This window comes from Balaenoptera ricei, chromosome 6 (genome assembly GCF_028023285.1).
Source record: "Balaenoptera ricei isolate mBalRic1 chromosome 6, mBalRic1.hap2, whole genome shotgun sequence".
Taxonomy (NCBI): domain Eukaryota; kingdom Metazoa; phylum Chordata; class Mammalia; order Artiodactyla; family Balaenopteridae; genus Balaenoptera; species Balaenoptera ricei.
This window is the reverse complement of record NC_082644.1, coordinates 30,400,691-30,427,448: the sequence shown is the minus strand read 5'-3', so window position 1 is coordinate 30,427,448 and position 26,758 is coordinate 30,400,691. Positions and strand designations below refer to the sequence as shown.

At 39.0% G+C, this 26,758-nt stretch overlaps 1 pseudogene; it reads left to right on the top strand.

Annotated features, from left to right (window-relative positions):
- The first annotated feature begins 22,099 nt into the window (after positions 1–22,099).
- Positions 22,100–24,312, top strand: LOC132366935 (potassium voltage-gated channel subfamily KQT member 1-like; annotated as a pseudogene).
- Positions 24,313–26,758: the final 2,446 nt, after the last annotated feature.

Below are 26,758 nucleotides of genomic sequence, written 5' to 3'. Positions count from 1 at the left end.
ATCATAAATGCAGAAAAAAATATTTTCACAAGGATGTTCAGTGAAGTGAAAAATGGAACACAATCTAAAATTCAAACAGTAAAGGAATGGTTAAAAATAATGTGCTCTGCAAGGTGTAATGTTATATGACTATTAAAAGTAATGTTCTCTGCATCAAAAAGAATAAAATAGCTAGGAATAAGTTTAACCAAGGAGGTGAAAGACCTACACACTGAAAACTATAACACATTTATGAAATAAATTGAAGAAGATACAAATAAATGAAAGACATTCTATTTCATGGATCAGAAGAATTAATATTGTTTAAAATGTCTGTATTACCCAAAATAGTCTACAGATTCAATGTGATCCCTATCAAAATTCCATTGACATTTTTCACAGAAATAAAACAATCCTAAAATTTGTATGGAACCACAGAAGATCCTGAACAGGCACGGTAATCTTAAGAAAGAAGAACAAAGCTGGAAACACCATGCTTTCTACTTTTGAACTATCTTATAAAATTATAAGTAACCAAAATAATACGGTATTGGCATAAAAACAGACATACAGATGAATGGAACAAAATAGAGAGCCAAAATGGAACAAAATAGGAGGATAAACCCACACATATAATTAATTTAATTTTGGGTTAATTAATTAATATATGGACAAAGGAGTCAAGAATATGCAATAGGGAAAGGACTGTCTCTTCAATAAATGATGCTGGGAAAACTGGACAGTCACATGCAAAAGATGAAAGTGGATCCCCATCTTACACTACACACAAAAATCAAGACAAAATAGATGAACGATTTGAACATAAGACTTGAAACCATAGAGCTCCTAGAAGAAAGCATAAGCTCCTTGACATCGGTCTTGGCAATGATTTTTTGGATTTGACACTGAAAGCAAAGGCAACAAAAGTGAAAATAAGCAACTGGGTCTACATCAAACTAAAAAGATTCTATACAGCAAAGGAAATAATCAACAAAATAAAAAGGCAATCTACAGAATGGGAGAAAATATTTGCAAATCATATATCTGATAATGGGTTAATATTCAAAATACATAAAGAATCATACAACAGCAAAACAAAAAACAAACAACCCCTTCCCCCAACAACCCAATTAAAAATGGGCAGAGGATCTGAACAGATATTTTTCCAAAGAAGACATACAGATGGCCAACTGGTATATGAAAAGGTGCTCAACATCATTAACCATCAGGGAAATGCAAATCAAAACCACAATGAGATATCACCTCACACCTGTTTGAATGGCTATTACATAAAAAAAAAAAACAAGAAATAACATATGTTCAAAAAAGACGGGATATATGTATATGTATGGCTGATTCACTTTACTGTACAGGAGAAACTGCACAACAGTGTAAAGCAACTATATTCCAATTTAAAAAAAAAATGTTGGTGAGGATGTAGAGAAAAGGAAACCCTTGTGCACTGTTGGTCAGAATGTAACTTGGTACAGCAACTATGGAAAATAATATGGAGGTTCCTCAAAAAATTTAAAATAGAACTACCATATGATTCAGCAATGCCACTTCTGGGTATTTACCTGAAGAAAACAAAATCACTATCTCAAGGATATCTGCAACCCCATGTTCACTCCAGCATTATCTACAATAACCAAGACATGGGAACAACCTAAGTGTCCATCAACAGATGAATGGATAAAGAAGATGTGGTATATATATATATACAATGGAATATTATTCAGTCATTAAAAAAGAAGGAAATACTCCTGTTTGTGACAACATGGATGACCTTGAGGGTATTGTGCTAAGTGCAATAAGTCAGAGAGAGAAAGTCAAATACTATATGATCTCACTCATATGTGGAATCTGAAACACACACACACACACACACACACACACACACATACACACACAAACCAAACACACAGATACAGAGAACAGAGGTTGGAGGTTGCTGAGGCAAGGGGCAAGGGGTGGGTGAAATGGGTGAAGGTGATCAAAAAGTCCAAACTTCCAGTTATAAATGTCCTGGGGATGTAATGTATAGCATGGTGACTATAGTTAACAATACTGTATTGTATATTTGAAAGTTGCTAAAAGAGTACACCTTTAAAGTTCTCATCATAAGGAAAAAAATTGTAACTATGTGTGGTGATGCATGTTAGCTAGACTTATAATGGTGATCATTTTGCAATATATACATATATCAAACCATTATGTTATACACCTGAATATGTGTCAATTATATCTCAATAAAAAATAATATCTGGACATTTAAAAAATGTTCTCTGAAGAATTTATATTTGGGATAATGAGTATATTATGATATAAGTGAAAAAGAAATAGAATAGAAAATTATTACTCTGTGAAAATGTAAAAAGAAGTTACTGAAAGAAAACACAATTTTTTTTAAAAGCCACTTTTCCTCTCATAGGTGTGCTCGAATAGACCTTAATATGTGGTGTTGAAATTTAGCTAGTCCTGCTACACACCCTTCTTTAGCCACTTGCTAGACGGTTCATTTTGGAAAGTTTTGTTACCTCTCTGAGGCCATTTCCTCGTTTGTGAAATTGGGATTATAATATTACACACCCTAGAGGTTTGTTAACCTCTGGGCTCAGTGCTAGAATGATTCCTAGCTTTATTCTGTCATAGTAATTCTGCATCCTATTGTCACCATTATTTTCCCTGTCCATGCTTTCAGAAGATAGGGAGATCCTGAAGGCACTATTACATTAATCATCTACATTTCAGGGCCTGGCACAGCTTCATATTACTCAGCCTCAAATTTAGATTTTTGACCACTTCCACATAAGGTAATATAGAGTCACTAAAATAAACTCATATATTGATCAAAGAAGAGGGTTATCTCCAAACTTTAAACTCTTGTCCTAATGGAAGAAATAAAACGCTGCTTAGAAAGAAAGAAAATGTAAGATCAAAAGGAAAGTCAGTTCTAATCATCAAAGTGCTACTGAACTGGGCTTGCGTAGCAGACACTCTTGTCTCCTCATGCACATTCCCTAACACTCCAGGGCACAATGCCCACAGCCAATCGCCAACAGCTGTGTCTCTCTACTTTGGTTCCCCTACACTAGAGCCTGAGTGTGCAGCAGTGGAAGTGCCAGCAATGAACACCTCTGTCAGTAGCCTTCAACCAATTACTGGCAGCATTGTGTGAAGACACCCCAGCTCCCTCACCCCTCAGGGGGAAAATGCTGAGGTGTGTGTTCTACACTGTCTCTAGAATTCCCCAATGGAATTACACTCCCATTACCCACAGTGGTAACTTGCTTGATAATGCACACTTTAGGAGATACCTTCTTGTCCCATTTTCTTACTCCTTTACTAATGTTTTCTCCACTTGCCAAATAAACTACTTGCAAACTTAAATCCTTGGCTCAGGATCTGCTCTTGGAGAAACCCATGCTCAGAGAGTACAAAACCTCAGAATTTTCACAATTTCAGCTCCTTGATGTTCCTGACTCTCCAGGGGAAGAAGATAAGATTTTTCCTACTGTTAATATAATTTAGTTATATTTTTGTTCCACACATTCGGACAGGCTTTTTAAGACTGAATTGTTTCAGTTGCTTATAAAACATTATTCTGAAAAACTACCTGTCATTTTAATAGCAAATATTATAAAACTAATGATCATTAATTGTATACATAATGGTTAATTAATTTTATGTGTCAACTTGACTGGGCCACAGGGTGCCCAGATATTTCATTGAACAGTATTTCTGGGTGTGCCTGTGTGGGTGTTTCTAGATGAAATTAACATTTGAATAAGTAGACTGAGTAAAGCAAACTGATCTCCCAAATGTGTGTGGGCCTGTCCAATCCATTGAAATCCTCAATAGAATAAAAGGCTGTGTAAGAAATAATTCTGTCTGACTCACTTCGAGCTGGGATTTTGGTCTTCTGGCTTCAGACTTGAACTTGGACTAGAACTTATATCATCAGTTCTGGTTTTCAGGCCCTTAGACTTGGACTGGAACTATTTTGGCTCTCCTGGGTCTCCAACTTGTAAACTGTAGATCTTAGACTTCTCAGTCTCCATTATCATGTGAGTCAATTCCTTATAGTAAATCAATCTCTCTCAATAGATAGATAGATAGGTAGATAGATAGATAGATATAGATGTAGCTATAGAGATAGATCTTGTTGGTTCTGTTTCTCTGGAGAACCCTAATATACTGTCATTTGTTTCACTTATACATAAGCATACACACACACACACACACACACAAGCATACACAGTCAAATACAGTATCACCATCATTATTTTGAACAAACTGTTACATTAGATCAATTAAGAATAAGAAAAATAAAAGTTTCTATTTTACCTTCACTTATTCCTTCTCTGATGCTCTTCCTTTCTTTACATAGATCTGGAGTTGCTAATCTATATCATTTTCTTTCTCTGTAAAGAACTTCCGTCAACATTTCTTTGAGGCAGATCTACTGGCAACAAATTTCCTCGATTTTTGTTTTGTCTGTTAGTCTTTATTTCTCCTACACATTTGAAGGATAATTTCATAGCTTGGTTTCACAGAATTCTAGGTTGGTTGTTTTTTTCCTCTCAATACTTCAAATATTTCACTCCACTCTCTTCTTTCTTGCATAGTTTCTGAGAATTTGAATGTAATTCTTATCTTTGCTTCTCTACAGGTAAGGTGGGTATTTTTCTGGCTTTTTTTCAGGATTCTGGGGGGAGGTTATCTTTGCTTTTCTGTAGTTTGAAAATGATATGCCTAGGCTTAGCGTTTGGGGCATTCATCCTCCTTGGTGTTCTCTGAATTTCCTGGATCTGTGGTTTGGTATTCGGTATTAATTTGGGAGAAATTCTCAGTCATTATTATTGCTTCACATATTGCTTTTATTCCTTTTTCTCTTTCTTCTCCTTCTGGTATTCCCAATACATGTATGTTACTGCTTTTGTTATGTCTCACAGTACTTGAATATTGGGGTTTTTTTTTCCAGTCTTTGTTTTCTTTTGTTTCTATTGATATCCTTAAGTTCAGAAATTCTTTCCACACAACATGTCTAGTCCACTAGTGAACCCATCAAAGGCATTCTTCATTTCTGTTAGTGTTTTTATCTCTAGCGTTTCTTTTTGGTTCTTTCTTAGAATTTCCATAACTCTGCCTATCTATTCTTTTTTTTTAAAGTTTTTAAATTAATTAATTAATTAATTAATTTTTGGCTGCATTGGGTCTTTGTTGCTGTGTGCAGGCTTTCTCTAGTTGTGGCAAGCGGGAGCTACTCTTCATTGTGGTGCGCGGGCTTCTCACTGCAGTGGCTCTCTTGCTGCAGAGCATGGGTTCTAGGCACTCGGGCTTCAGTAGTTGTGTCATGAGGGCTTCAATAGCTGTGGCTCTTGGGCTGGGCTCTACAGCACAGGCTCAGTAGTTGTGGCGCACAGGCTTAGTTGCTCCGCAGCATGTGGGATCTTCCCGGACCAGGGCTCAAACCCATGCCCCCTGCATTGGCAGGTGGATTCTTAACCACTGTGCCACCAGGGAAGCCCTGCCTATTCTTGCATGCTCTCTATTTTTTCCATTAGAGCCTGTAGCATATTAGTCATAGTTGTTTTAAATATTTAGTCTCGTAATTCCTACATCCCTGCCAGATCTGAGTCTTGTACAGATGCTTTCTCTATCTCTTCAAACTGTGTTTTTACCTTTTAGTATGCCTTATAAATTTTTGATAGCCAGTTATGATGTACTGAGTAAAAGGAACTGCTGTAAATAAGCATTTAGGAATGCGGTGGTAAGGTACTGGGGGAGGGGAACCATTCTATAGTGTTATGATTAGGTCTCAGTCTTTCAGTGAACCTGTGCCTCTGGACTATGAACTTCACATGTGCTTCTCAGTCTCCCCCACTACCCCTACACCTTAGGTAGGACAGGATAGCTAGAGTGGCCTCTCATTTAAAGTGAGACCTGTCAGTGTGGTCGTGTTTTTTTCCCAGTCACATTCAGCTGCTCTGCATGGGTACAAGTGCAAAGTAGGAGGAGATTTTTCTATAACCAGTATTGTATTTAACCAAAGCAAGAGAACAGCAAGCAAGAGTATACCAGTGAATATAAAGATTGACCATGGAATTTAACAAGAAAGGAGAGAGACAGTTAGATAGAGGGCTATGAGAAGGTGGTAGGATCAGTACATTTGGGGGGTTGGGGGGGGTGGCAGTGGAAAGACTTTCAAAATGTGGGTAGGAGTGCATGAAAATATACAACATTAGATATAAAATATGCACATGAAAAGTTAAGCCTATAAGTTTTAACAGTGTTTGCCTCGAAGTTAGTGAGATTTATGGGTAAAAAGTGATGATTATTTTCTTCTTTTCCTTTAAATGTACTTTAAATTAACATATGCAGTTGACCGAGGAACAAAGCAGGGTGGGGGTGGGGGTGGAGGTGGGGGTGGGGTTTGGGTCTCTGGCTCTCTGTGCAGTAGATCCGGTATAACTATAGTCTGCTCTCCATATATGCTGTTCCCCATCCATGGATTCAACCAACCTGGAATCCTGCAGTAATGCAGTATGGAAAACAAAACAAAACAAAACAAAACAAAAACAAACACACACACACACATATAAGTGGATCCACTCAGTTCAATCCTGTGTTGTTCAAGGGTCAACTGTCTATTTCTTTGAAACTTAAACATCCCCTCTTTCGTTAAGCTTCTCTCACTGGACAACGCACAGACCTGAGACATCGGGCTGGCCGGGAATCCTGCCTCAATTTCCCTGGGCTGACATTTCCTCCTGCAGAATCCAGGAAAAGTGGCTCCCTCAGTGTAGGCCTCCTAGGCCCAGGCTAAGGTGAAAGTCGCCTTGAGCACCATCAGGAATCTGCGACCTTCGCCATTCCGTCTGGGTGGGGACAGCACTGTGGGCCTCCCCCCGGATAATTATCAGGGCGCCCTGGAGGCGGGCCCACAGCGTTCTCAGCTCTGGACTCGGTTTCCAAAGGGTCCAACGTATTTCGCGCAGGTCCCATCGTTGGGCTGTCCACCTCTGGAGAGTGCATCACCCTCAGCAACGCGCAGGCTGGAGGCAACTCAGCACACTGATCCAATCGTCCTACCGCCCAGCTCCACTTCTTACCGGCAGTCCCTGCCCCGGCGCCCAGGACTACACTTCCCGGAGACCCCTGCGCCAGAAGCTGCTTCTGCCCCGGCCTGCCTTCCCGCCACCGATTGGCGGCTGACGCCCGGACTCTGCGCTGAGGCTTTCGGCCCCGGAGGAATGGTCACTCTTTTGCGCTGCCTCTCGACTTGGCGTGTGGGTTGGGCTAAAGAGGATGACGGTGTCATAGTGGCGGTCACTGTGCGTCTGTCTGGGAGTGGCTGTGAACGTGCTTGCGCGGCTATGTGCTGTTTGCGTGACTGTGCATGAGGGGATGGGACACGGGAAAGGGGCCACACGCCGTTCGAGAGCCCTGGTTGGTGGGTGAAGGCGGGGCCTAGCTCCGGGGCGCTGCCTGGCACCTGGAAGGGAAGGTGGCGGGCTGAGTTCCGGGGGCGGGCTTGGTTAGGCGTAGCTGGAGGGGGCAGGGCCTAGTCGCATGGAGAGGCTGGGTTGGCTGGTCCTGGTCACGCGGAGTGTGCGCCTAAGCTGGGCTTGGTTGGACGCAGGGGAAGGGGCCAGTGCCACATTTGTGGGCACGCGTGTGTGATTTGCAGCTGTAGTAACCACCCGCCTTCATCGTGAGTGGCTCCAGTGCTATCGTTATGTGTTTCTGAGGGTTGATACAGGTCTGAACCTCTGTTTCCTGTGTTAAAAGGTCTAAGTGTCTTAAGCACTTTTACACGCTGCCTAAGTGTTCTTCAAAGTGGTTCTTCCAACACATGGTGTTTTCAAAGTTTTTATTATTGTCAATTTGTTATACTTGTATTTTTGTTACATTCTTAGTAGTCCTCATTCAAGTACTGTACATTATACGTACTGCAAAAAGTTTTATGTATGATTATACAAATTGATGAATTTTTAAAAACCTAAGAGGCCTTGGTGATAATCAGCACTGAGACAGGGAGGAAAAAAAGGACAATGCCAGCATTTCAGTTCTCCTACACCCCTGCCCTGTCATCTTACTGCTAAGAGTAACCGTTATCCTGACTTTAACATTATATATTTACTTTATTTTTACTCCGCACTGTACTCTTTTCTGTCTTCCTTTGCTCAGGTTTATATTTGTGAGATTCATATTATTGCTTGTTGTTACAGTTCATCCATTCTTATTGTTCTGTACTATTCTATTGTGTGACTCTAACATAATACCACTGTCTGATGCAGTTGCAATTTCTAGTTTGGTGCTGTTACAAATGCTGCTACTATGAATTTTTCAATAGGTGTTTTTTGATGCACATAAATGTGCATTTCTCTTGGGTTTATACCTAGAAGTGAAATTGCTGGGTCTTAAGGGGTAAAAAAGTTCAACTTCAGTGGATTTTCTCCAAACAGGTTTTCATTGTACTCCCACTGTCAGTGTATGAAAGTTCCAGTTACTTCACATTCTCACTAATGCTTAGTACTTTTCATGTCTTTAATTTTAGCCTTTCTGGAGTTTGTACATTCCTTTGATGCCTAATAAAGTTGAGCACATTTTCTTATGTTTATTGGCTGTTTGGGTATTCTCTTTTGTGAAGTGTCTGTTCAAGTTTTTGCCCATTTTTCTATTGGGTTGTCTTTTTGTTATTGATTTTAGGAGATTTAAAAACATGTATTCCAGAGACAAATCCTTTTTTGGACATATGTATTCTAGTGAATATCTTATTACAGTTTGTAGGTTTTTTAGAGGTATCTGTTGATGCACAGTAATTCTTAATATTAATACAGTCCATTTTATCAATTTTTCTTTATGGGTAGTGCTTTTTGTGTCCTATTTTAAAAAATCTTTCCATTCCAAGATCATAAATATATCATGTTTTCTTCTAAAAGTGTTAGTATTTTGCTTTTCACCTTTATATCTGCAACCATATGGAACTGATATTTAGAGTTTGATTTCTTCCATATGGATAGCAAGTTGACCCAGCACCATTTATTAAAAAGCCATCCTTTCCTCACTGTAGAGAAATTATACCTTTGTTATAGATCAGGTGACTGCATATGTGTGTCTTTTCCTGTACTCTCCGTTTTGAGCTCTTGGTCAATTTATTCTAATTCCAGTTTCATAGTCTCTAAATTTCAATAACTTTACAATAGGCGTTGATGACCTTTGTTGTCCTTTGAGATTGCCTTGGCTATTCTTGGACCTTTGCACTTCTATAAGAATATTAGAACCAGTTTGCCAATTTCATAAAAATATTCGCTTGTTTTTTTTTTTTACTGTAATTGTATTGAATCTACAAAGTTTTTGAGAAAATTTACATCTACTAATACAGTTTTCTGATCTATGAACATGGTGTATCTATTACTGCTATACGTCCTTTTGGTAATATTATGTCACTTTAAATTTAGAGGTCTTAAACTTATTTTGTTCAATTTAGTCCTAGCTATCTTTTTATTTGTATATTTTTTCTTTTCTTTTTTTATTATGTAAGTATCAGGTATATAGCATTATAATTCGCCATCTGTATGCACTACAAAGTGATCACTACCCCAAGTCTAGTTACCATCCATCACCATACAGTTGACCCCATTCACCCATTTCGCCCAACCCTCAACCCCCTTCCCCCTGGTAAACCTAATCTGATTTTTATATCTATGAAATCATACAATATTTGTCTTTGTCTGCTTATTTCACTTAGCATAATACCTTCAAGGTCCATCTGTGTTGTCACAAATAACAGGGTTTCATTCTTTTGTATGGCTGAGTGGTATTCCATTGTGTATATATACCACATCTTCTTTATCCATCTATCCATCAATGGACACTCAGGTTTTTTCTATATCTTGGCTATTGTAAATAATGCTGCAATGAACATAGGGGTGCAGATATCTTTTTGATTTAGTGTTTTTGTTTTTATTCAGAAAAATACCCAGAAGTGGTCATATGGTAGTTCTATTCTTAGTTTTTTGAGGATTCTTTTTATATTATTGAAGGTGCATCAGTTAAAAATATTTGTTTCTATTTAATTCTTGATTTATAGAAATCAAGTTGACTCTTTAAGTTAACCTTGTATCCAGCAACCTTGATAAAAAACACTCAATTCTAGTAGTTTATCTGTAGGTTCTTTTAGATTTTTTTATGTACACAGTCATGTCATCTGTGAATAATGAATTTAATTTCATCCTTTTCAGTACTTGTGCCCCATGTTTCTTTTCTGTTGCCCTGTTGTACTGGCTTGGACCTCTAGTTGAATAGAAGTGGTGAGTCTTTTTGCAATCTTAAGGGGAGTGCATTCAGTTTATTAGCATTATGATATTTGAGGCGACATTAAGATATGCTTTATCAGGTTAATGATGGTATTTCCTTTGATTTCTGGTTTGCTTAGTTTTTATCATAATGTTGAATTTTGTCAAATGATTTTTCTGCATCTATTAAGAGGGTCATACGAATTTCTCTTTTTAAAATTAATGAGGTAAGTTACATTGATTTTCAAATGTCAGACATCCCTTACATTCTTCAAATAAACTCACCTTGGGTATGATGTCTATCTTTTTTTTATATGACTGCAACTTTATTTAGGATTTTACAACTTTGTTCATGAGAGAGATTGGTCTGTAATTTCTCTTTCTTCCTTGTCAGGTTTTGGAATCAAGGTTATATTGACCACATAGAAAGAGTTTAAGATTGGTGTCATTTCTTCCTTAAATGTTTGGAAGAAGTCATCAGTGAAGTCATCTGGGCTTTGGTTTTCTTTGTGGGAATTTTTAATGACAGATTTCTTTGGTATGTAATGGAATATTCTTATTTTCTACTTGTGACAGCGTTGATAAGTTGCATTAATTGAGAAACTTGTACATTTACATCCAATTTTTCACATTTATTAAGGTTGTTCATAATATTCTCTTGGTATCTGTGGGTTCTATAGGAACAACTTTGTATCCCTTTTATTGTCTATGTTTCTCTTATTTTGTTGTTTGGCCTTTTTAGGGATTTATCAATGTTATTAATCTTTATAAAGGAACAACTTTTGATTTTGTTGATTTTTCTTGATGGAATCTTTGATTTCTTTTTCATTGATAATCCTGCCTTATCTTTATTATTATATTTATTCATTAGGTTTGATTTGCTCTTCCTTTGCTTTCTAGCTTTTTGAGATGGAAGCTTAAACACTTAACTTTTAGCCTTCTTTTCTGTAAGAAGACTATAAATTTTCTTTAACACATCTTTAAGGCTGTACATTTTTCTGTATGCACTACTTTGAGCACATCACACAAGTTTTGATATGTCATACATCACTATTTTTCAATTCATAATATATTCTAATTTGCATTTTGATTTCTTCTTTGATGCTTGGATAATTTTAAAGTATACTGTTTAACTTCCAGGCAGTTGGGGATTTTCTGGTGGTTTTTAGACCTTTAGATTAGTTCCATATTGTCAGTGAATATACTCTGAATGATTTCCTTGTTGAATATTGTAAAGCTTTTTTTATAGCCCAGGATATGGCCAATTTTAGTAAGTATTTCAAATGCACTTGAAAAGAATGTGAATTATGTCATTTGATTCTACATATGTCAGATCAACTTTGTTATTTATGTCAGTCAAGATAGTCTTTAATCTTTACTGATTTTTTTTCTATTTCTTATGTTAGCTGTAGAGAGAGGTATGTTAAAGCTCTCACTATCTTTGCATTTTGTCAGTTTTCTTTTACTTTTGTGAATTTTTGTCTTATGTATTTTGATTTTATGTTATTGAATACATATAGATTTAGGATTTTGTGATCTTGCCTGTTGAGTTGACATTATAGTAAAAATGAAATATCCCTGTTTATGGCAAGAATAATTAATAGACATAAAGTCTATTTTTTTCTGGTATTACCCTAGTTCCACCTACTGTCTTTTGGTTAGTATATACATGCTGTGTCTTTTTTTATCCTTTACTTTCAATCTTTCTCTATCCTTATATTTGAAGGGTGTCTCTTATAAATAGCATGTAGTTGGGTTTTGTTTTTAAATATGCTCTGACAATTTTAGTCTTTTCTTAGTTTATATTACCTAGTTTACATTAAATACAATTACTTATATAGTTGTGTTTATGTCTATCCTACTATTATTTGTTTTCCATTTAGTATATCTGCTTTATCTTCTCTTTTGCCTTATTTTGGATTAATTGAATTTTTTATCTTTCCAGTTCCTCTGTCAGTTATACATTTATTTATGTTTATTTTAATGTTTACATTAAAGATTACAACATGCATCCTTGATGTATTATGACTTAATACAAATTATTATTTTTACTATTTCCCAATATTGGAACTTTGGAACGTCTTAAACTCCATTTGCCAGCTTCCTACTCTTCCCCTATCCTTTCCAGTATTTATTTGTAATGAATGTTATTTCTACACATATTTAAACATGAATATTTTTTCCTGATGAATACTCAATGAAATTTACCCTCATATCATTTACTCTTTATGTTTTTCTTCATTCTCATGCTTCCAACCAGGATTGTTTTCCTTCTGCCAGATGAACCCATAAGACTTTCCTCAATGTGGGTGTAGACTAGAAGTTGGTATAATTCACTGAACTCTCAGCACTAATAAATGATAATAGGGCCTTTATAGTTGGCAGTTTGGCAGTTCTTGTGTCAAAATTTGTATTACACACACCCTTCATTTCCACTTATGGATGTTATCATACAGATTCATTTGTGGATCATACAATGTAAAATAAATAGCAGTTGCTTGGAAATAATCTAAATATTGATTATTAGGCAGCTAGTTAAATAAATTATGGGTCATTTTCAAGATGGAAAATTCAATAACTAAAATAAGAATAAAGTAGCATTTAATGCATCAATGTAAAATGATCTCCAAAATAACACAGTTAAGAAAAAATAAGGCAAAAGAAGGCATTTCCACATATTGTAATGAGGTACTTGGATGTTCTGACCAACCTGTTAGTGAAAACAACCGTAATTTATAGGCAATATATAAAAATAATCACTGAGGGATTTTAAACAGAGTTAAAGGTCTAGGAACTTGGATGTTCAAGAAACTTCCTTTGGGAGGTTAGAATGAAGACATTTTGCTAAAGCACCTGAGTAAGATTGTCATTCCTGCTATAGCCAAGTTCTTCGAGTTTAGGATGGAGCTGTGTATGTGGTTTCTTAGAACTCCCTCAGTTAATATGTATGTGGAAGGAAGGAGGGATGAGGAGAACAGGTAATTGTAATACTCACTTTGACTTCTCTGAGGAAAGCCTGGTCTCTACTGAATTCTTTTTTTCTATCCAGCTCTGCCATCTCAGGACAATCACCCAAAAGACAGATCAGTCTTGAAATTCTGAAAGCTATGGCTCATGTGAGTTCGAATTGTCACTTCCTGAATTTTTTCAGTTCCTATGTTTTATTATTTGTCCTGAAAATAGGTACTGGAGTGTCTTCCAGGAATGTACTCCCAGATCTGCCATTGTCATGATTGCCTTCCCTAAGTCCTCTTCCTCCCAGTCTGTCCTTGAGTGACCAGTTGACAGATTATTAGATATCTCTCATTTGTCCAGTTTTCAGTCAGGAATGCAGATAGAGCATATTCCCTCATGGGAAATATTAAAGCCTCCTTTCACAAAACTATGGCTTAATAAGGCTGTGGTGAATCACCACATGGGTCTGTGTGTAAGAAAGCTTTGATTTTTTCCACTAGTTTTTTTTAATAAGATGTAATGGGATAACTAGGTAATAGCTTTCCATCTGTGAAGACCTTGAGAAGTCTGGGCAAATCTAAATGTCTAAAATATAAAGGTTAAGAACTGGTAATTCAGTTTTTCTGTTTGTTTGGTTTTGTTTTTTCTAACAGATTTATTGGAGTATAATGGCCTCACAGTACTGTGTTAGTTTCTGTTGTACACCAAAGTGAATCAGCCATGTGCATACATATGTCCCCATATCCCCTCCCTCTTAAGCCTCCCTCCCATCCTCCCTATCCCACCTCTCTAGGTCACCACAAAACACCGAGCTGATCTCCCTGTGCTATGAGGCTGCCTCCCACCAGCTAACTATTTTACATTCAGTATTTGGTAGTGTATACATGTCGATGCTACTCTCACTTCACCCCAGCTTCCCCCTCCCACCCCATGTCCTCAAATCTATTCTCTATGTCTACATCTTTATTCCTGCCCTGCAACTAGGTTCATCAGTACCATTTTTTTATTTTTTAGATTCCATATATATGTGTTAGCATACGGTATTTGTTTTTCTTTCTCATTTACTTCACTCTGTATGACAGACTCTAAGTCCATCCACCTCACTACAAAAATCTCAATTTCGTTTCTTTTTATGGCTGAGTAATATTCCATTGTATATATGTGCCACATCTTCTTTATCCATTCATCTGTTGATGGACATTTAAGTTGGTTCCATGTCCTGGCTGTTGTAAATAGTGCTGCAATGAACATTGTGGTACATGTCTCTTTTTGAATTATGGTTTTCTCAGGGAACATGCCCAGTAGTGGGATTGCTGGGAAATATGGTAGTTCTATTTTTAGTTTTTTAAGGAAACTCCATACTGTTTTCCATAGTGGTTGTATCAATTTACATTCCCACCAACAGTGCAGGAGGGTTCCCTTTTCACCACACCCTTTCCAGCGTTTATTGTTTCTAGATTTTTTGATAATGGCCATTCTGACTGGTGTGAGATGATACCACATTGTACTTTTGATTTGCATTTCTCTAATAATTAGTGACGTTGAGCATCTTTTCATGTGCCTCTTGGCCATCGGTATGTCTTCCTTAATGAAATGTCTATTTAGGTCTTCAGCCCATTTTTGGATTGGATTGCTTGTTTTTTTGATATTGAGCTCCATGAGCTGTTTGTATATTTTGGAGATTAATCCTTTGTCTGTTGTTTCATTTGCAAATATTTTCTCCCATTCTGAGGGTTGTCTTTTTGTCTTGTTTATGGTTTCCTTTGCTGTGCAAAAGCTTTTAGGTTTAATTAAGTCCCATTTGTTTATTTTTGTTTTTATTTCCATTATTCTAGGAGGTGGGTCAAAAAAGATCTTGCTGTGGTTTATGTCAAAGGGTTTTTCCTATGTTTTCCTCTAAGAGTTTTATAGTGTCAGGTCTTACATTTAGGTCTTTAATCCATTTGGAGTTTATTTTTGTGTATGGTGTGAGGTAGTATTCTAATTTCATTCTTTTACATGTAGGTATCCAGTTTCCCTGCACAACTTATTGGAGAGGCGGTCTTTTCTCCATTGTATGTTCTTACCTCCTTTGTTGTAAATTAGGTGACCATATATACGTGGGTTTATCTCTGAGCATTCTATCCTGTACCATAGATCTATATTTCTGTTTTTGTGCCAGTACCACACTGTCTTGGTTAGTGTAGCTTTATGGTATAGTTTGAAGTTGGGGAGCCTGATTCCTCCAACTCCATTTTTCTTTCTCAAGATTTCTTTGGCTATTTGGGCTCTTTTGTGTTTCCATGTGAATTGTAAATTTTTTGTTCTAATTCTGTGAAGAATGCCATTGGTAATTTGATAGGGATTGCATTGAATCTGTAGATTGCTTTGGGTAGTATTGTCATTTTCATAATATTGATTCTTCCAGTCCAAGAACATGGTATATTTCTCCATCTGTTTATGTCATCTTTGATTTATTTCATCAGGGTTTTATAGTTTTCTGAGTACAAGTCTTTCGCTTCCTTAGGCAGGTTTATTCCTGGGTATTTTATTCTTTTTGTAGTGATGGTAGATGGGATTGTTTCCTTAATTTCTCTTTCTGATTTTTCTTTGTTGGTGTATAAGAATGCCAGAGATTTCTGTGCATTAATTTTGTATCCTGCAACTTTACCAAATTCATTGATTAGTTCTAGTAGTTTTCTGGTGGCATCTTTAGCATTATCTGTGTATAGTATCATGTCATCTGCAAACAGTGACAGTTTTACTTCTTCTTTTCCAATTTGGATTCCTTTTATTTCTTTTTCTTCTCTGATTGCCATGGCTAGGACTTCCAAAACTATGTTGAATGAGAGTGGCGAGAGTGGACATCCTTGTCTTGTTCCTGATCTTAGTGGAAATGCTTCCAGTTTTTCACCATTGAGTATGATGCTTGCTGTAGGTTTGTCATATATGGCCCTTATTATGTTGAGGTAGGTTCCCTCTATGCCCACTTTCTTGAGAGTTTTTATCATAAATGGGTGTTGAATTTTGTCAAAAGCTTTTTCAGCATCTATTGAGGTGATCATATGGTGTTTATTCCTTACTTTGTTAATGTGGTGTATCACATTGATTGGTTTGCATATATTGAAGAATCCTTGCATCCCTGGGATAATCCCACTTGATCATGGTGTATGATCCTTCTAATGTGTTGTTGGATTCTGTTTGCTAGTATTTTCTTCAGGATTTTTGCATCTATGTTCATCAGTGATATTTGTCTATAATTTTCTTTTTTTGTGATATCTTTTTCTGGTTTTGGTATCAGGGTGATGGTGGCCTCATAGAATGAGTTTGGGAGTGTGCCTTCCTCCACAATTTTTTGGAAGAGTTTGAGAAGGATGGGTGTTAGCTCTTATCTAAATGTTTGATAGAATTTGCCTGTGAAGCCATCTGGTCCTGGGCTTTTGTTTTTTGGAAGGTTTTTAATTACGGTTTCAATTTCATTCCGTGTGATAAGTCTGTTTCTACTTCTTCCTGGTTCAGTCTTGGAAATTGTACCTTTCCAAGAATTTGTCCATTTCTTCGTGGTTGTCCATTATATTGACATATAGTTGTTTGTAGTAGTCTCTTGTAATCCTTTCTATTTCTGCGGTGTCAGTTGTGATTTCTCCTTTTTCATTTCTAATTTTATTGACTTGCATCCTTTCCCTTTTTTTCTTAATGAGTCTGGCTAATGGTTTATCAATTTTGTTTATCTTCTCAAAGAACCAGATTTTAGTTTTATTGATCTTTGCTATTGTTTTCTTCGTCTGTATTTCATTTATTTCTGCTCTGATCTTCATGATTTCTTTCCTTCTACTGACTTTGGGTTTTCTTTGTTCTTCTTTCTCTACTTGCTCTGGTGTAAGGTTAGATTGTTTATTAGACATTTTTCTTTTTTCTTGAGGTGAGATTGAATTGCTCTGTACTTCCCTCTTAGAACTGCTTTTGCTGCATCCCATAGGTTTTGAGTCGTCGTGTTTTTGTTCATTTGTTTCTATGTATTTCTTCAGTGATCTCTTAGCTATTTAGTAGCACACTGTTTAGTCTCCAAGTGTTCATGTTTTGTATAGTTTTTTCCCTGTAATTGATTTCTAATCAGAAAAGGTGCTTGATACGATTTCACTTTTCTTAAATTTTCCAAGGCTTGATTTCTGACCCAGGGTGTGATCTATCCTGGAGAATATTCCGTGTGCACTTGAGAAGAAAGTGTATTCTGCCACTTTTGGGTGGAATGTTTTATAAATATCAACTAAATCTATCTGATCTATTGTGTCATTTAAAGCTCGTGTTTCCTTTTTAATTTTCTGTTTGGATGATCTGTCCATTAGTGTAACTGGGGTGTTAAAGTCCCCCACTATTATTGTGTTACTGTCAATTTCTTCTTTCGTGGTTGTTAACATTTGCCTTATGTATTGAGGTGCTCCTATGTTGGCTGCATAAATATTTATAATTGTTATGTCTTTTTCTTTGATTGATCCCTTGATAATTATGTAGTGTCCCTCTTTATCTCTTATAACAGTTTTTATTTCAAAGTTTATTTTATCTGATACAAGTATTGCTACTCCAGCTTTCTTTTGATTTCCATTTGCACAGAATACTTTTGCCCCCCTTCACTTTCAGTCTGTAGGTGTCCCTAGATCTGAAGTGGGTCTCTTATAGACAGCATACATATGGGTCTTGTTTTTGTATCCATTCAGCCAGTCTGTGTCTTTTGGTTGGGGCATTTAATCCATTTATATTCAAGGTTATTATCGATATGTATGTTCCTATTATCATTTTCTTAGTTGTTTTGTGTTTGTTTTTGTTGGTCTTTTTCTTCTCTTGTGTTTCCCACCTAGAGAAGTTTCTTTAGCATATGTTGTAAAGTTGGTTTGGTGGTGCTGAATTCTCTTAGCTTTGGATGTCTGGAAAGCTTTTGGTTTCTCCACCGAATCTGAATGAGATCCTTGCTGGGTAGAGTATTCTTGGTTGTAGGTTTTTCTCTTTAATCACTTTAAGTATATCCTGCCACTCCCTTCTGACCTGCAGAGTTTCTGCTGAAAAATCAGCTGATAACCTCATGGGGATTCCTTTGTACGTTATTTTTTGTTTTTCCCTTCCTGCTTTTAATATTTTTTCTTTGAATTTAATTTTTGTTACTTTGATTAATATGTGTCTCAGTGTGTTTTTCCTAGGGCTTAACCTGTATGGGCCTCTCTGTGCTTCCTGGACTTGGGTGACTATTTCCTTTCCCATGTTAGGAAAGTTTTTGACTATAATCTCTTTGAATATTTTCTCAGACCCTTTCTTTTTCTCTTCTTGTTCTGGGACCCCTATAATTCGAATGTTGGTGCATTTAGTGTCATCCCAGAGGTCTCTGAAATTGTCTTCAATTCTTTTCATTCTTTTTTCCTTATTCTGCTCCTTGGCAGTTATTTCCACCATTTTGTCTTCCAGCTCACTTATTCATTCTTCTGCCTCAGTTATTCTGTTATTGATTTCTTCTAGTGTATTTTTCATTTCAGTTATTATGTTGTTCATCTCTGTTTGTTTCTTCTTTAGTTCTTCTAGATCTTCATTAAACATTTCTTGTATTTTCTCAATCCATGCCTCCATTCTGTTTCTGAGATTCTGGATCATCTTTACCATCATTACTCTAAATTCTTTTTTAGGTAGATTGCCTATTTCCTCCTCATTTATTTGGTCTTGTAGGTTTTTACCTTCCTCCTTCATCTGTGACTTATTTTTTTGTCATCTCATTTTTTTTTCTTTCTATGAGTAGGATTGTGTTCCTGTTTTACTTGTTGTTTGGCCTGAGGCTTCCAACACTGGAGTTTGTAGGCTGTTAGGTAGAGCTGGCTCTTGGTGCTGAGATGAGGACCTCCATGAGCCCTCACTCTGATGAATATTCCCTAGGGTCTGAGGTTCTCTGTTAGTCCAGTGGTTTGGACTTGGAGCTCCCACCACAGGAGCTTTGGCCTGGCCCCCGGCTCATGAACCAAAATCTAGCAAGCCCCATGGGGTGGCAAAAAAAAAAAGGGAGCAATAACAAAGTAAAAAATAAAATTAGACTAGTAAACAGATATGTTAGAAAGAATATAAAAATAAAAATATAGATGAATCAACAACTGGAATGTACAACAGTACCAGAATAGTAAAAAAAAAGGAGTAGGGAAAAGAAAAAAAGGGGGGGAAGGCCTTGGCTGTGGAGGGTGGGGCCTAAGCAAGGGTGAGGTTTGGGCAGTGGGCGGGGCCTATGTTTAAGACCCACAGGGCTGGAAAAGGCCATGGAAGGTGGGGCTTAGGCTCAATGGAACAGAAGGGGCCCAGGCATGCCCCCCACCCCTGGTCTCAGAGGGTGGGGGACCTCACCTGGGAGCCCAGCATGTTTCCTGGGCCTGAGTTGCCAGGGCAAATGACCTCTGCTCCTCTACTGCTCCTCCCAGAGGGCCCCGCCCAGCTGCCTCTTGTGTTCTCCCCTCGGCCTCCTTCCTATGCCCCCAGGACCAATGCAGCTGCGGGGAAGGGAGGCCTTGGAGATCAGGGGACTGGCCTGGGAGTTCAGCAGGCTCCCAGTGTCTGAGTGGGCAGGGAAAACACCCTCTGCTCCTCTCCCGCTCCTCCTGGAGGGCCCCTCTCACCTTTGATTTGTTCCACTAGTTTTTTAATGAGATGTAATGGGATAACTAGATAATAGCTTTATATCTGTGAAGACCTTAAGAAGTCTGGGCAAATGTGAATGTGTAAAATATAAAGTATAAGAATTGTTAAGTTAGGTTTAACTATAAGAAATACCATTTGTCTTGTATATAGCAGGCAATAAAAATGTTTACTGGATATTTGTCTTGACAAAGAAAAATGCTTGTGATCACATATTGTGACATAATGATGAAACTGAGTAAGAAATTTTTGAATCATGTGCAAATTGTACTTTCAAAGATGTAAATATAAGATACACATAAGATGGATGAAGGCCACAAGTTTGTTTTCTTAGTCTTCAAAGCTATGTGCTTTTTGCTACTTAATTTATTTGGGAAACTCCATTTTACAATATTTGCTCACTTCCAGCCCTTCTGTCTGAAGGAGACTTGTGTCTAAAATGAGAAGGAGGGAGGGTGCCAGCTCCTATCCTATCAGACATGTGCCTCTAGTGTCAGCCTGTGCCTACTCCTTTCTATGATGACTTCTCCATCTCTCTTTATTTCTTGAAAACTTGTCTTTATAACTTCGCCAGTGATGTATGTGGTGACTTTTTTCAGAGGTTGGTGGCATTCAAGGATGTGGCAGTGGACTTCACTCAGAAGGAGTGGGATTGCCTGGGTGCCACTCAGAAGGATCTATATAGAGATGTGATGCTGGAGAACTATGGCAGCCTGGTCTTGATTGGTAAGGACATTTATTTGCAAATCATTCAGTATTCACCATCTGGAATTTATGCCTTTGTCTTTGTGGATTTTTTGAGTTGTCTGAATTTCTGGCCTCTGCTACTGAGGGAATAATCTGTACTGTATGGTTGTGAAAAAGGTATCTGTTGCATACCATTCTTCAGAAGTCCTTTACACTTTCGTCTTGTTATTCTTGTAATCGTCTTTCTTCTTCAATGATGAAAACTGAACTTGAATTCTGCCACACCTACAGCTTGATCATATTTCTTTTCTTTTCTTGCAAGTAGGATTTTTCTATGTCTAAGCTAGATGTGATCTGTTTATTGGAGCAACAGAGGCAGCCTTGGATGGTTACCAAGGCCATGCCAGGAGAACCTTGCCCAGGTGAGTGAGAGCTCATCAGCAGAGAGAAGCCTTGACAACCCAGCTGGCCCTGCAGCAGCACCACCTTTGATATTTTTATTGGGAAGTGTCCTCCAAGGACCAAGGCCTAAAGAGGAAGAGAAGGTCTGAGACATAGGGAGAAAAGTAACTTATTTCTCTCCCTTCTCAGAAATGTAGGTGCCTTCCTTCCCAATGCCTGGTATTCTTTTACCTGTACATTAAATCTAATTCTTTCCAAGCTTCTCCTTGTCATTTAAACTTGGGTAAGTATTGTCACTTCTGAAAATTTTTTTTTAAAAACCCTATTTTTAACTACTATTCAGTGACTTACTCCCTTTTTGAGAAGTTTCTCCTTTATTCAGTAATTCATACTTCATTCATTGACTCTTATCCAGAAGGTGTTGATGTTTAATTTATGCAAGACTCATTTCAGAACTTAGAGGAAATAAAGTGAATAAACTATTAAGAAATGTTTCACCTAATAAGAGAGCTAGAACAAGTCCATAAGCAATTCCCATAAAGTAGCCTCTGCTATGGAAGATGGTCCAGTGGGATGCTTAGATGTAAATTGGGTCTAAAGATGCAAATGTGAAAGCAATTAAGAAAAGCAATTTATGTCTACATTGAGGTGGAAGAAGTGTCAGTGGAGAGATTAGGGGTCAAGGAGGATGAGCTATATTTTAGCCTCATGGAAGACATAGCCTGTCCATAAAGAAGAAATGGGACCCTTGATAGGTCATTGGTGAGTTTTCTCTTTTGATCAGAAGTCAGATTGAAATGTCATTCAATGAAAAATTCTCTCCTCTGAAATTTGAAAGAGATGATACATTTCTTATTTTTGGTAAAAAACTTTTTACATTCCAGAAACAACATTGTTTTAATATCATTGTTCTGAATGTTGAATTTATATGTTTATTCTCATAGTTCTTTCATCTAGCACAACCATATCTTTTTTATTTTGATATAGATTCAGGTATATATATATATCTCATAGTTCTTTAAGATTGCTTTGCAATTTCTTGTTAATAAAATTTTCAGCCTGTTACACATCTTTTATTTGCATGGATTTTTAAATATTTGGTTGGATTCCCTGAGAAATAGACTCAGGGATGGAGATTAATATGCAAAAAGTTCACTGGGTAGTACTGCCAGTGTCCAGCCTGTAGCAGACTGAAGGAGAAACCTTTGAGAGTTGCCCAAAGTAAGGTAAGGTTGACAGGCCTTTATACCCCACATTGACCAGCCATTGGATGCAACTGCTCCTGGGAAGAGGCACTCCCTTTTGCCAAGGCCAGTGCCTGGAGGGAGACTCAGCTGTGAGCTATTGTCTGCCAACACACTGGGCAGTTGGGGAATGAGTGCTCTAAAACTGGATCTGGGCATTCACTACAATTAATTAATTCTAAGATGTAGGATTCCTGGGTCCAAAGAGTTAAAAAAGCTCTTTAAACACTTGTCCTTAACAGTATATAAGGTAGATACCCACTTAATCTGAAATAATACATTTTAGACCAGTAGTTTGTTAGTTAAAAAGTCATCTGAGACTTCCTGGCTCTGTCCCTCACACCCTGGCTGGGCGGGCAGCAGCCCCACAGCTCAGCTGACAGCAGCGGCCGGCCACACTACTCTGCAGCTCCTGATGCCAGCCCGCCCTTGTGGACCCTGCCTGGCCCTGGCTGCAGCCTCCTCCCCGCCCCTGCCCAAGAGGAAGTGCTGGGGCAGGGGCCACCTGCCAGATGCCTGGGAGGACAGCGTGGGGCTGGCCAAGAAGGGCCCATTCTCAGTGGAACTAGCTGAGGGTGGCCCCACTGGCAGTGCACTCTACACGTTCATCACCCCACCCCACCATGCCCCCTGCTGCTGACCTTGGCCCAAGGCTGCCCCAGAGCCTCGACCCTTGTGTTGCATCTCTGTGTACAGTGGACGCCACCCTCTGCTCATGCACACTCACATCCAGGGCTGCATCTACAACTTCCTCCAGCACCTCCAACTGGAAGTGTTTTGTCTTCCTCATTGTCCTGGTCTGACATCTTCAGAGTGCTGTCCACCGTCGAGCTGTATGTTGCCAAGCCACGGGGACCCTCTTCTGGATGGAGATTGTCCTGGTTGTGTTCTTTGGGATGGAGTAAGTGCTCCACCTCTGGTCAGCAGGGTGCTGCAGCGAGTACGGGACATCTGGGGCCAGCTGCACTTTGCCTGGAAACCCATTTCCATCATTGACCTCATTGCCGCCAAGGCCTCCATGGTTGTCCTCTAAGTGGGCTCTAAAGGGCAGGTGTTTGCCACCTTGGCCATCAGGGACATCTGCTTCCTCCAGATCCTGAGGATGCTGCACATTGACTGCCAGGGCTGCTGGGCTCCATGGTCCATCCACCGCCAGGAACTCCTGTATATCAGCTTCGTGGACCTCATCTTCTCCTCCCACTTTGTGTACCTGGCCAAGAAGGACACCATGAAAGAGAAATCCAGCCGAGTCGAGTTTGGCAGCTACGCGATGCCCTGTGGTGGGGGGGGGGTGGTCATGGTCACCACCATTGGCTATGGCAACAAGGTGCCCCAGACGTGGGTCTAGAAGACTATCGCCTCCTGCTTTTCTGTCTTCGCCATCTCCTCCTTTGTGCTCCCAGTGGGAATTCTAGGCTCTGGTTCTGCACTGAAGGTCCAGCAGAAGCAAAGGCAGAAGGATTTCAACCAGCAGATCCTGGTGGCAGCCTCGCTTATTCAGATGGCATGGCTGTGCTACGTGGCCGAGAACCCCGACTCTTCCACCTAGAAATTCTACGTCCAGAAGCCCTCCTGGAGCTACACTCTGCTCTTCCTCAGTCCCAAGCCCAAGAAGTCTGTAATGGTAAAGAAAAAAAAGTTCAAACTGGACAAGGACAACGGGATGAGTTCTGGAAAGAAGATGCTGGAGGTCTCTCACATCACATGCAACCCCGTATGGGAGGAGCAGAGGCCTGACCATTTCTCGGTAAACAGATATGACAATTATGCCAGGCTTTTCCATCTGGACACATTTGCCCAAAGGTCATCCTACCGCTACCCATCTCTTCGTGATGAAAAGATGTCCACTCAAATTTTAAGAGATTTTTTTTTCTGATTAAAAAAGTGGCATATGCTCAATATAGAGCATATGAAACATACAGAAAAGAATAATGAAGAAAAGACCTTTTCCCTTACCACCCAGAGATAGCAACTGTTAGGTTTTGGACATAGGCCCTACCTCCTTAGTTTTAACAAACACATGGGTTGGTTCCACCTAGACTCTTCAGTATTGTTCCTGTTTTTATCATTTGTTCTGACATGATTGTTACCATATATAATTTGAAGTTCTTGTAAAGTTGATTTTTTTGCTGTGCCCTATCAAATATTTATGCCAGCGACTTTGTGTTCTTTACTTGGTGCGTTAGGAAGGATCTGCAGGCTAATTTGGAAATACAATGGGCAAGGATTCACAGACATGTTTCTGATTTTGTTGGAATTGGATGCAGCATTTTACTGTTTTGATTGGTGATGTTCCTGCTTTTTAAACTCTTTCTCTGTCAAAGAAGATATAATATATGAAGTATTTAAATTACCATTGATTCAGGGGTGGAGTCAAGATGGTGGAGAGGGAGGACGTGGAGTTCACGTCTTCCCACAACTAGGGCACCTACCACATGCTGGTGGAGGACTTTGACACCCAGCGGGATGGCAGGAACCCCCAATCGACCCGGTAGGATGTGGTGGGGAGTGAGTGGGAAGGAGAAGTGGAGACCAGTTTGGACCAGTGCCCCTGAGGGTTGGCTGGGGGAGGGGAAGCATTCCCATTCCTGGAGGGACCCTCAGGGGTTCAGAGGATCAGGTGGGAACACGGCTAGTGTTTCCCCTGCCCTATCGGGCCCCAGGAAGCCTGCTTGGGTCCTGGGCCGGGTCCCCCCACCTTCTGGGGAACCCTCTGGCCACGCGGGTCCTAGAGGTGTAGGAGGGAGCAGGGAGAAGAAGAGGAGAGGTGAACGGGGAGGGACTCTCCAGGATGAGAGGATCGGGAAGAATGTGCCTAGCATTTCCCCCACTGACTTGGGCTCAGGGATCCTGCTAGGGTCCCGGGCCTGGTCCTCTGCTCTCTGAGGCCAGAGGCACTCCAGGGCACCTCCAGCTGCGCTGAGCCTAATCCCCACCCCTCACCCCCACAGAGCCTTTTCCAGCTACGTGGGACCTAAGCCTAGACCCCACTCGCCAGCTAAACTCCGCCCCTGCCTAAGCTCCGCCCCCCACAGCCAAGGCCTTTTTTGGCTTTTTTTCCCTCTCTTTTTTGCTACTGTAGTTCTCTTTTACCTCTCATTTGTTGTTTCACGTATAATTTTATTTTTTCTAACATCAGATTTCTAATCTTATTTTATTTTTTACTCTTGTTATTGTTCTGCTCCTTTTTTTTCTTTTTGCCGCCCCGCATGACTTGTGGGATCTTGGTTCATGGACCAGGTGTCGGGCCTGAGCTCCTGTGGTGGGAGCTTCTTGTCTGAACCACTGGACTAACAGAGAACTTCAGACCCCAGGGAATATTCATCAGGGTGAGGTCTCCCAGAGGTCCTCATCTTGGCACCAAAACTTGGCTTTATCCAACAGCCTACAAGCTCCAGTGCTGGAAGCCTCAAGCCAAACAGCCAGCAAGACAGGAACACAATCCCACCCATCTAAAAAAAAAAAAATAAGATGACAAAAAGATATGTTACAGATGAAGGAGCGAGGTAAAAACCTACAAGACCAAATAAATGAAGAAATTTATTTATAGGCCACCTACCTGAAAAAGGATTCATATTAATGATAGTAAAGATGATCCATAATCTCGGAAATAGAACAGAGGCTGGATCAAGAAAATACAAGAAATGTTTAACAAAGACCTAGAAGAACTAAAGAACAAACAAACAGAGATGAACAACACACTAAATGAACTTAAAAATACAGTAGAAGGAATCAACAATAGAATAACTGAAGCAGAAGAACAAATAAGTGAGCTGGAAGACAAAATGGTGGAAATAACTGCCAAGGAGCAGAATAAGGAAAAAAGAATGAAAAGAATTGAAGACAATTTCAGAGACCTCTGGGACGACACTAAATACACCAACATTCGAATTATAGGGGTCCCAGAACAAGAAGAGAAAAAGAAAGGGACTGAGAAAATATTTGAAGAGATTATAGTTGAAAACTTGCCTAATATGGGAAAGGAAATAGTTAATCAAGTCCAGGAAGCACAGAGAGTCCCATACAGGATAAGTCCAAGGAGAAACATGCCAAGACAGATATTAATCAAACTATCAAAAATTAAATACAAAGGACAAATATTAAAAGCAGCAAGGGAAAACAACAAATAACACATAAGGGAATCCCCATAAGGTTAACAGCTGATCTTTCAGCAGAAACTCTGCAAGCCAGAAGGGAGTGGCAGGACATATTTAACGTGATGAAGGAGAAAAACCTACAACCAAGATTACTCTACCAGCAAGGATCTCATTCAGATTTGACAGAGAAATTAAAAACTTTACAGACAAGCAAAAGCTAAGAGAATTCAGCACCACCCAACCAGCTTAACAACAAATGCTAAAGGAACTTTTCTAGGCAAGAAACACAAGAGAAGGAAAAGACCTACAATAATAAACCCAAAACAATTAAGAAAATGGTAATAGGAATGTACATATCGATAATTACCTTAAATGTAAATGGATTAAATGCTCCAACCAAAAGACATAGACTGGCTGAATGGATACAAAAACAAGACCCGTATATATGCTGTTC